This window comes from Ovis canadensis, chromosome 15 (assembly GCF_042477335.2).
Source record: "Ovis canadensis isolate MfBH-ARS-UI-01 breed Bighorn chromosome 15, ARS-UI_OviCan_v2, whole genome shotgun sequence".
NCBI classification, from domain to species: domain Eukaryota; kingdom Metazoa; phylum Chordata; class Mammalia; order Artiodactyla; family Bovidae; genus Ovis; species Ovis canadensis.
Window position 1 is genome coordinate 40854245 of NC_091259.1, and position 12064 is coordinate 40866308.

General features: G+C 44.9%; 1 long non-coding RNA gene across 2 annotated transcripts in view; it reads right to left on the reverse strand.

The window, feature by feature from the left end:
• Positions 1-12064, reverse strand: part of LOC138420786 (uncharacterized) — a 291089-nt gene that overhangs the window by 194750 nt on the left and 84275 nt on the right. For both annotated transcript variants that reach the window (XR_011249314.1, XR_011249315.1), the window contains exon 2: positions 10066-10197. This is a non-coding gene — a long non-coding RNA (uncharacterized lncRNA). The remainder of the gene's footprint in view (positions 1-10065; positions 10198-12064) is intronic.

A 12064-nucleotide genomic window follows, 5' to 3' on the forward strand; every position in this document is an offset into this window, starting at 1 on the left:
TAACAGAGAGCCCCAAAGACTACAGTGCCCATCCGGCTAATCCAAGGCGGAAACACTGAGAATGTGAATTATTTTTAGAATGATGGGTATAAACTACATCTCAGTCTCAGAAGAGACTGGGAGGTAGCTAAATGAGGTTACTAACAGTAGGATAAACAGAAAGCAAACTTCTTTTAATGACTGAAATGTATTGAGAACTTACTGTGTGAGCCTGATACAGGTGACTAATAAGGAAACTAAAGCTTGAAGATTGTCAGCAGTACATCTAGGACTCAAACCAAGGTCTGCCTCGCTCCAATGTTAAACAGTCACTTGCAAATACAACGTGTTTCAAAGCCATTCTTTTCTTCATGATCTTCACCATGTCTGAGTTACTGGCAAGCTCTTGACCTGTCTGGATTCACAGGAACATGAACAAACACCTCTGAAGGCGACTGAGTTATTTAGGCAGACAGTCAAGGCATAAAATAATGGGTTATGAAGAAATGTAGAAAGCAAGGAGATTTCAGCCTAGGACTCTACCATTTGTTCCCCTTGACTGAGTCTGCTTAGAGAAAATTGGATTGTTGCATTAAAGCAATAAGCTGGTAAATTCTACTGTGGGTTGCTCAAACTTCAATATCTTTGTTGTTATTGTTGTTCAATATATGGACTATCACTGTGAGACATTGGCAGGAGCAGGAATTATGTAGGAGGCAGAGAGTTGACTGTCTGGACATTAAAAAATTCCGTATTAGGAGCACATTCTCAGGACCCTTTTGCCAAGGTAAATGATCTGAATCTCCTCAACCTTCTCGACCCATTTCACAGATGCTACACAAATAGCAAAAGATGGAAAAATTGTAAATGACTAATATCCATTTTGTTTTACTTGTGTTTAAAGATTAACTTTCTGATTTGTGAAGAAAACTAGGATTGACTGAGCAGGTACAATGCTACAACACACATCCCCTGTGCTAGGTAATGGACGCACATGCTATCTCACTGACTTTTCACAATGACCTTTTGAGGCACTACCTGCCTAACTAGCAGCTGATGGAACTGAAGGTTCCAGTGATGGTATATGCCTAGAGGCAGGACCTGTGGGTTGCACTGGGGGTTCCAGCCAAAATTCTTAAGACTTTCAAAATCAGTACTCTTTCCTCTATGCTCTTCCTTGGTTCTCGTTAATGATCATGTCCCTACCACACTTTTGGGTCATCATTCTAAACTCTGGATGTCATAGTTCAACAAAGTAGAAGTATATATTATTGACCTGAAAAAAAAATGTACTGAAAGAAATGTACACCCAAGAAGCAAATGCTTTGTAAACTCCTAAACTATGTGGCTTAACTCTCCTTTGTCTCTTTCATCTAATAGTGAAATACATAAGAATCATTCCAATTACTTGAGGCTTTGGGTTAGTCGATTCCAGATTTCCAGAGACTTAACGAGAAGTTTTTCAAGTCTGAAGGATCTTTTGTGGATAATGGCTATTTGGGAAAGGATCTCAGATGAGCAGATGTAACGCTTTCACAACTGTTCCACCCATGGGAAACACAGGGTGAAAGGAAAGTGCAGGAACCTGGGGGTCGTCCACACCTGAATGAGAACCATGGCTTCACCACCGGGTGAAGCTGAGCCAGTCTTTCCCCTTCTCTGCACTTCAGTTTTCATCTTTAAAATCAGAATGATGCCATCAACCTCAAAGTGGTATTGTGAGAACCAACTGAGATGATCTGTGCAGAAGGGCTGGCACACAGACATACCCACTCAAACCAGAAACTAAACTTCCTAGCAAACTTTTAGACATGAAAAGCTCAGTTTCTTTCCCAATCCCTTCTTTTGTCCCTCAATTCCTTCTGATATGGCTGCTTATTGGCATGGTTGCTTATCATGATTGAATAAGCTGGGTTAAGGGGAACCTCCCTGGTGGTCCAGTGGTTAAGACTTTGTGCTGCCACTGCAGGGGGCACAGTCACTGGTTGGGGAACTAAGATTCCACATGCCACATGGCATAACTAAAAAAATTTTTTAAAAAGATGGGGTGATGGCATGCAACATGCCTACTGCCCGGCCAGAGGAGAAAGTCTATCCAGGGAGCAAAGGAGGCATCCATTGTTTTGATTCTCATTTTCTGCAATTTTTACTGGCTGGAGGAAGAGGCAGTTTATAACCTTGCCATTTATAACCATGGCTACACTGGCGTTCATGGCCAGGAGGGTGGCATTTCAAACAAAGAGTATCTGTCCATCGTAAGGCCCGATGATTACTTTACTACTATTTGTTGTGTTGTGTAACAGATCCGGACACTGTGTCATTCGGAGTCTCTCACAACTGCCTGGCTCCCACAGATGGTGTCTCTGCTTTAATCCTGCCCTACTTTCCCAGAATCTCAACATCTCCAGGGCCATTTATTGCCTCCTGACTCTCTCACACTTACCCTATTATGCTATTATCTTGCACCCAGCACTGGCCGTTTAATTCTCCACTTTCTGCCACAATATTATGGGCCCTGAGTTGCAGTCGCTTAGAGAGTGTCTCTCTGCTTGCTGTTTGTGTACTCTGCTGGGGAAAAGGGAGGTGGGGAGCATCCTTTTGTGTACACATTTTCAGAAGAGAGATGATGCCAAAGCATTTCAGGGAGTGGGGGGCACCTTGATGGGCATGCCACCAGCAGAGGCGGAGGTGCAGCACTCCAGCTAAAATAATCAAAACCTCTGGTTTAAAGTCACCACGGACCCTGATATGCACACAATCCAGACTGAAAGGGAACATCAGCAATTAGCCGGTGAATTATCTTCACATGCATTCCCCTTAAAAAAAAGTCACTCTGGAGTATTCACTTGCTAAAGCGGCTGCCTACACAGAAGTCTCTGCCTCTCTCACAGCTGTTTTTCTGTGTGGACGAATAGGAGAGAATGCGACGGTTGTTCAGACCCAGGGCCAGGTTCGAATTACAACTCGGTTTCTAGGCAAAGTTGTATCACCTGAATTATAGTCTTAATTCTGCAAACAATCTACCAAACTATTCAATGTCTTTGGGCTTCCACTTCTTCAACTATAACATGGGAATAACACTGCTTATCTTGCATGGTTTGGGGAAGATAACTGAAATATATATGAGCTCGGGAGATCATGCTTGGCATCAGAGTAATAAATCTTTGCTCATCCCTCCTCCCTTCCTTAAAACTCCAATTGGCAATCAATTCACATATAATTTGATCATGTAATTCCAATGGCTCATCTTTCCAGTTAAACTGGTCTCCATGGGGCAGGATCCATCCCATGTTATTCCATCCAGGGTCTCACAATAAGGGCTCAACAAATATCAGTGGAATTATGGATAAATGGGATGATAAGCCTACAGAACAATTGGTGAGTTCAAAGGAAGAGAGGATCTCAGTTTTTCAAACTAGATTTTTCAGCCATAACCTCAAAGGGTACCATTAATAATATAGTACCCTCTTCCAAAATGAGCTCTGCTTCATTTTAGGTACAGGAAAGAGAGGGAGAGAAGGGAGGGGAAAAGAAAAGGAGAAAGGAAGAAGGAAGGAAGAAAGGTGGGAGAGAAAGAAGGAAGAAGGGACGGAAGGGGAGGAGGAAGACAGCCAACCCCTGGGAGCTTCGCATGTCAAAGAGCAACCTCTCACCACACATCCTAAGCACAGTGCTCACAGAAGAAGAATTCGTTTCACCACTAACTACTCCTAAAGATATTTAAGAAGGAAATGTGATTTGGGAAAAGAGGGAGGAGAGAGCCTCCAATCTCTAACTTCCACAGCTAAACAGAAATGACTTTCAAATTCTCTGCCATTTTAATATTATCAGTGTTATTATTTACGTTCTGGTGACAAAACACAGGGAAAGCTGACAGGGCTTTCCTGGATGCCCAAATGGACCATAGTCAGACATCATCTTTATTTACTGACCACCTACTATGTGTTCATGGCTCAGCAGCCCAGAAATTAATTCAGAGCAGCTTAGCCCCAGTGGGATAAACTTGGAGCCGTGCATGAGAAAGCTTGAATTAAACGCTTTTTCAGGAAGAAGGAACAGGCAAGCCGCCTCAGAAGGAAGGGAAAGGGCACCGGACCCCATTTGGGGAGGGATGTCTCGATCTCCCCTCAAAGGAAGTCTTCTGTGTGGAACCCAGGTGCTGCTGAGGGGGGCCTGGCGGGGCAGTGGGGGATGAAAGGCTTTCTGGAGGCCCTCTGACCCCAGCCGTCCCACGGGAAATGAGCCAGGAGGCTGCTGGCTGGCAGACAAGCAGGTGTGCCCTTAAGAAGCCATGGAGATTAGCTGGGGCTTATCCAAACCTCTGCAGGAGGCAAATCTCTCCTGGCTCCTCAGGAGACCCCAGCGCTCCTCTGGCATCAAAAAAGCCAGATGCAGAATGGACGTCAACTTGGCCTTTTGTGAACCCAGGCCCCGGCGCAGAAATCTGGACACCATCACACTCACCAGGGGCCCCAAGGAGAACGAAGTTTTGAAGAGTAGGTTTAGAAAATGAAGAGAGAGGAAAAGAAAGGACTGCAAGGCCAGAGCACGGGTAGATGAACCTCACTTGTACTTGGATCTTTGCACCGCAATTGTTTTTTGTCCCACCCTGGGTGGCTCAGACGGTAAAGAATTTCTGCCTGCAATGCAGGAGACTGGGTTTCGAGCTCTGGGTCAGGAAGATACCCTGGAGAAGGGAATGGCTACCCACTCCAGTATTCTTGCCTGGAGAATGCCATGGACAGAGGAGCCTGGCGGGCTACAGTCCATGGGGTCGCAAAGAGTCGGATGCGACCGAGCAACTAACACTTCCTCTCATCTACCTCCCCAAATGTAACAAAAAATTACTTCTTTCTCTTGAAAATACGGTTTCTGGGGAAAATAGGTGGACTCTGCTCTTCAGCAAAAGTAAAAGCCATAAGACTCAAAGGTGGAGAACTCCCCTTCTCAGGAGCCCTAAGGAAAGCAAGTCAGCACTGTGAGCAGAGGAAGGAGGGGATGAAGGGGCCCCTCATCAGTGAAAAATGCACCCACTTTACTCTACATCTTGGTTTAGTGATGTGGGAAAGGCACTGGCTTCAGACCCAGCAGACGTGCACTGCCATCCTGACCCTGCTGTGCATAAGCTGTGTGGCTCTGAACCAAGCACTTCACCTCTCGCATCAATGTTGCCATCCTGAGAGGAGTCTAACAGCGGCTCCTTCATGGAGCCATTTGAGCACTAAACAGGATCATCTGTATAAACACACAGCGCAGGACCTAGAACCTAGAACGTGCTCAGTAAAAGCCAGTTTCATCCCTTTTTCAACAACCCAATTCTCTATATAAAACAGCAGAGAATGTTTCTCTCCTTTTTCACACTTGGGGAAACCCATTCCTAGTGAGGGTAAGTCACTTTTTCAAAGTGTTCAGATGGAAATAGTGGAGGCAAGAACCCAGATCTCCCCAATGCCCTCGCTAGGCCTTGCTGTTTGATTGGCACCATGAAGATGACCCAATATCCAGATTCAGACAGGTCCAATGATGAGCTTGGCAGAGGCAGCCTCGGAGTCAGATTTTAGCGCCACACAGTCCACCTCCTGCAGGATACTCACCAAGGAGGCTGCAGTTGTAACTGCCCCTCACTCGGTGGAAACTGGCCCAGGAAATATGTAGGATGTATGGCATTTTGGACGTAGCACGGCATTCATAGTTTTAGCCAATGGTATAAATAGGAGCTGTCATATTTTTTAAGCTGGCTGTGTCACACACAGATACAAGAATGAGACAATGGGCTTTGGAATACTGAGTTGCAGAGATGATGTCCTTGATTCAGACCACACAACTATAATAGGAATTTTGTTTTCAACTCATCCTCTGCCCCCATTGCCTGCACACGTGGCAAAACAGGAACCTAACTGCAAAGGCAGCACAGTGGCTCTCTCTACCTGACCCTCAGGTCATTTCTTGGGCAGGAAGGTGCTCAGGGAGAGGCTGGATGGTGGTGAATCTTGTCTTCAATTCTTCCCAGAAGTGGCTGAGTTTCGACTCTTTTTTGAAATGTTCTGCCACCAGTACCTGGGCTTTCAGGTGGCACTAGTGGTAAAGAACTCACTTGCCAAGGTCAGAGATGGGGGTTTGATCCGTGTGTCAGGAGGATCCCCTGGAGGAGGGCATGGCAATCCATTTCAGTATTCTCACCTGGAGAATCCCACGGAAAGGGAAGCCTGGCAGGTTACAGCCCATAGGGTCACAAAGAGTTGGACACGACTGAAGCAACTTAGCATGCATCACACACTGCTAATACCTAAACTTTCATCATCATGTTAGGACTAGAAGGAGAGGTGGTTAAGACTACTTGCAATGCAGGGGATGTGGGTTCAATCCCTGGTTGGGGAGCAAGCAGGGATCCACAGGCCACAGGTCAACTAAGCCCTCGCACCACAATTACTGAGCCCACACACCACAGCTAGAGAGCCCTTGCCACAGCTAGAGAGTCACTGCCACAGCTAGAGAGCCTGCAGGCCGCAATGAAAGACCCCGCATGACGCAGAGAAGATTTCACATGCTATCACTAAGACCCAAGCAGCCAAATAAATAAATAAAACCAGGAGGAATCTTATACAAGCTCTCATTTTATAAATGAGAAAACTGAGGGAGAAACAGGGGTGTGGGAGTAAGCTTCCCAAGGCCAGTTAGCAATCCAGCACCCATCTCCTTCACTGGCTGACGCAGGATTTCAGGGACCCACGTGGACGGCAGAACAGGTGTGCCCAGTCACTCAGTCGTGTCTGACTCTTTTCGACCCTGTGGACTGTAGCCAGCCAGGCTGCTCTAAACATGGGATTCTCCAGGTGAGAATACTAGAATAGGTTGTCATTTCCTCTTCCAAGAGAACTTCCTGACCCAAGGATCGAACTCACGTCTCCTGTGGCTCCCGCATTGGCAGGCAGGTTCTTTACCACTGCACCATGGATGGTAGAACAGCTTGTCTAATTGTTTCATCATGATGGAGCTCACCATGTACAGAGCTCATGAGAAAGAACTAGAGGTCAAGTGTGATCAGAACACAATTAGTGTGACAAATATTCAAGCATACTATTCGACATTCTCAAAGAAAAGTAAATAAATACAATACCAAAAACCCTTGAAACCAGTTTAACATTTTTATTTCAGAGATTTCTTTATGGGTCTCCAAGACAGTCTGTTATAATTGTTATTATGAAAATGGCAAATCACTATAAACATAGGCCTAAATTTAGTCTTGTCATATCTGAGAAAGTTGTTTCATTCATCTGCAATTTACTGAGCACCTATCATGTGCCAGGTATACCCTAAGCACTAAGAATATAAAAATGAACAACCACAGTCTCTGTGCTTAAGAAATTCACGGTACAGGAAGGGGTGAAAACGAGCACTACAGAAAGTATATCAAAGATCTAAATATAAGACTGAAAACTATCAAACTCTTAGAAGAAAATATAGGAGGAAAGTTTCAAAACAGGATTTGGCAATTATTTCTTGGATATAACACAAAAAGCCAAACAGGAAAAGAAAAAAATTAATCAGACTCTATCAAAATGTAATACTTCTATGCATTAAATGACATGATACACAGAGTGAAAAGGCAACCCACTGAACGGAGGACAGTATTTACAAATCACGTATCTGATAAGGGATCCAGAACATATCTAGAACTTCAACAGCTCAATCACAAAACAAAGAACTTGATTCAGAAAAGGGCAATGGGCTTGAATAGGCCTTTCTCCAAAAATAGCATACAAATGGCTGATAAGCACATGAAAAGATGCTCAACATCACTAACTGTCAGAGAAATGCAAATCAAAACCACAGGGAACTACTAGCCCACACCCTTTAGAGGGGCTACTATCAAAACATCGGAGCGCTTAAGTGTTAGGAAAGATATGGAGAAAGCAGAATTCTCATGCACCGTTGGTGGAATGCAGACCCAAGCCAGTGTGGGAGGTGGGATGGGGCGCCTTCACCAACACTTAAAAATAGGATCGCCGGCTGATTTCACAGTCTCACTCTGGGTACACGCCCAGGAAAACTGAAAGCAGGGTCTTGAAGAGATGCTTATACATCCATGCTTATAGCAGAGTGTTTCAAGACAGCCAAAAGGTGAAGGTGAACCAAGTGTCCATCTGCAGATGAACAGATGAATAAAACGTGATATATACATACAATGCAGTATTACTCAACCTCCAGAGAGAAGGAAGTTCTGACACACGCTGCAGCGTGGATGAACTTTTGAGGATGGTGTGCTAAGGGACAGAAGCCAGCCACCATTAAAAAAAAAAAACAAAAAACACTGTCTGATTCCAGTTCTATGAAGCACTCAGAGTACCTGTCATTTATAGAGACAGAAAGCAGAATGGTGGTTCCAAGGGCAGGAGCGGGAGGGAGCGGTGGTAGTTGATCCATAGGAGCAGAGTTTTATTTCTGTGAGATGAAAAGAGTTCTGTGGATGGACTGAGGTGATGATAACAAGGCAATGTGACTGTACTTAATGCCAGTGAGCTGAACACAAAAATGGTTATGATGGTGATTTTTATACTATATGTATTTTACCAAAATTTAAAAAAAAAATACAAGCACTGCAATCACCATCATCAGCAAACTCACCAAGAGGCAATTTAAGCCTCTGGTGCCCCAGCCACACTGCAAAAGATCAGGCTAGGAGAGGGCCCAATAGAAACCACTCAAAAGAATGTTAAGACTCCAACCACTATGGAAATAGTATGGAGATTTCTTTAGATATTAAAAATAGACCTACCATATAACCCAGCAATCCCACACGTGGACATATGCCCTGGGAAAGCCATAATTTGAAAGATACATGCGCCCCAATATTCACAGTAGAACTGGATATCTACAATAGCCAGGAGATGGAAGCAACCTAAGTGTCCATCAACATAGGGATAGATAAAGAAGACGTGGTACCTACATACAAAGGAGTATTTCTCAGCCATAAAAAGGAATGAAATTGGGTCATTTGTAGAGACATGGATGGACCCGGAGAGTGTCATACAAAATGAAGTCAGAAAGAGAAAAAATATACATATATATATACACACACATATATATTTAACACATATATATGAAATCTAGAAAAATGGTATACTGCTGCTGCTGCGAAGTACTTCAGTCATGTCCAACTCTTTGCAACCCCATAGACGGCAGCCCACCAGGCTCCCCCTATCCCTGGGATTCTCTAGACAAGAACACTGGAGTGGGTTGCCATTTCCTTCTCCAATGCATGGAAGTGAAAAGTGAAAGTGAAGTCGCTCAGTCGTGTCCAACTCTCACTGACCCCACGGACTGCAGCCCACCAGGTTCCTCCATCCATGGGATTCTCCAGGCAAGAGTACTGGAGTGGGGTGCCATTGCCTTCTCCAAGAAAAATGGTATAGATGATCTTATTTGCAAAGCAGAAAGAGAGAGACAGATGTAGAGAACAAATATATTGATACCAAGCAGAAAAGAGAAGGGGGTGGTGGGAGGAATTGGGAGAATAGGATTGACACAAATACACGATTGATATTATGTATAAAACAGATAACTAATAAGGACATATTGCATGGCACAGGGAACTCTACTTAATGCTCTGTGGTGACCTAAATGGAAAGGAACTGCAAAAGGGAGGGGATATATAAATGCATGGCTGATTCATTCTGTTGAACAGCAGAAACTAACACAACATTGTAAAGCAACTCTATCCCAAATAAAAATTAATTTAAGAAAAAGAAGGTTAAGACTCTCTGAAAGTGTTGAACACTGAGAGAAGAGGGCAGTCCATGTGGAATAAAGCTGGTCACCTGCAGAGTCCTGCCAAGTCTCCCTTGCAGACAGTAAGCCTCACCAGAGGTTTACAAAACCAACCATGTGAAATTTTTCCATTAACAGTCAGAAATCATTTCAAGTGTCATCACCATAGAAGAGACGTAGTAGGACAAACTAAAAAGTTTCAAATCATTAACTTTTGCTTTTGACTGTTAAGAGGTTTTTGTGTCCTCAGATGGGGACAACAGGTACTGAGGAGATCTCTGTAGTTCTTTTATTTTAGAAGCTTGCTGGTAGACTTACCGGTCCTTTCTAAGAGGTCCTCTAGGCTGTTGCTTCCCCTTCAGTAGGGAATTTTTCCTGAAGGGCCACAGTCCTGGAGAGATGAGACCAACAGGATGTGGGAGACCAACAGGATGTGGGACACCAACATCTCTATTGAGAGGGAAGAAAAGAAAGACTAATTACCCAAGGCAAAGCTGAAATGGCTTCCCTGAAGAGTCAACATTTATAAACTTCATGCAACTTCACAGGTGCCCTAAAAAAGCCACACCTCTATCTACAGTGGTTACCAAGCTCCCTTTCATTTCTTGTTTGGGCTGAGTGCTGTGCTGAGATGGGAGTATAGAGAAATAAGATGTGACCCCTGCCTCCAACAACCTGATATTCTCATGAGTGAAGAGTGAAAGTCGCTCAGTTGTGCCCGACTCTTTGCAACCCCATGGACTGTAGCCCACCAGGCTTCTGTGTCCATGTGATTCTCCAAGCAAGATACACTGGAGTGTATTGAATGGGATTGAACTCAGGTCTTCCACACTGCAGGCAGATTCTTTACTGTCTGGGCCACCAGGGGAGTCCTCAAGAGTGAGAATGCATTAAAGTATGAATTGCACTGTTACCATCCAGGATACACCTTCCCAGGTGGCTCAGTGGTAAAGAATCTGCCTGTCAGTGCAGGGGATGCAGGGGATGAGGGTTCCATCTCTGGGTCAGGAAGACCCCCTGGAGGAGAAAATGGCAACCCATTCCAGTATTCTTGCCTGGGACATCCCATGGACAGAGGAGCCTGGCAGGCTACAGTCCATGAGGTCGCAAAGAGTCAGACGTGACTGAGCACACACACACACAATCCAGGATATACTGGGTTTTTATCTGCACAAACTACAGGAAGGATGAGCACCTCTCCTCGTTCCACTGTCAGATGAGAAAGATAAACCTCAGGGAAACAAAAGGTTACTCGAGAAACAAGCACCACGTCCTGCATTTGGATTGCTCAGGTGGCTGTCTCAAATTCTTGTTCCCTAGTACCGAGCGTCCTTCTCCCTAGATGCCCAGTCTCTGTTTGGACTTGGTCAGAGCCCAGAGCTGAGGCTGACAGCACAGGATCCCCTCCCTTCCCCAGCCGCTCAGCCTCCCAAGAAGGAGACACTCCCTGTCCCTTTGGCCACAGAACGCGCAGCCATACCTTTGATTGGAAAGGCCAGCAGCCAGTGAGTGTAAATGGCACACCCATCAGCAACACCATTCAGACAGCGCTGTCTTCACGAATTAAATATGACACATCACAATGATGATTCCGAGGCTCAGACAGACCTCACTGCCTGACAGACTGGGTCAGCCGCCTTCCCAGCCTGTTTCAGACACCCAAACAAATTAACACATGTTCCGTGGTGATACAAAACTGCATTTCTGTGTGTGAGTGTGCGTTTCAAAGCCTCCATGCAAGCGCACGATTGTCAATTAAATATTTATCAAACTCCCGCTGACCTACGAGAGGCTCTGACCTACGAGAGGCATCATCCGCTGGCTCTCAGAGCATCGCTATCAGCTGCTTTTAAAAGGCAGCTTCTCTTCTTGGGCAGTGGAACCTATTTAAACCTCAGTGAAGAGCCCTCACTATCTTTTGTACTGGATCCATCTACCAGGCTGAATGAGGCTTTTAGAACCAGCAAGAACCAGATGGCCCTCCAAGAGCATTTCTGAATGTTTGGATCTGAGTCATTTGTATGCGGATGTCTTCACAAAACAGCAATCTGGGTAACAGGCTCCAGGCTGAGTCCAGCTTTCCAGACAGCCCATCTTTGCCCACAATTGAGAAGACAAGCACAATATTGTAGGGTACCACAAAAATATTGCAGCGTTTCTTTATATGTGTAGCATCAAATACAGGAAGAGTCCCCATCAGGCTGTCACGACAATGTTAGTTCGCCACAACAACATCCCTTCCTGATCATTTTTCTTTTTCCCATTGCACCTACGATTCCTCCCCTGGCTCAGGCATAAAGCCAGCTTTGTAAATCAG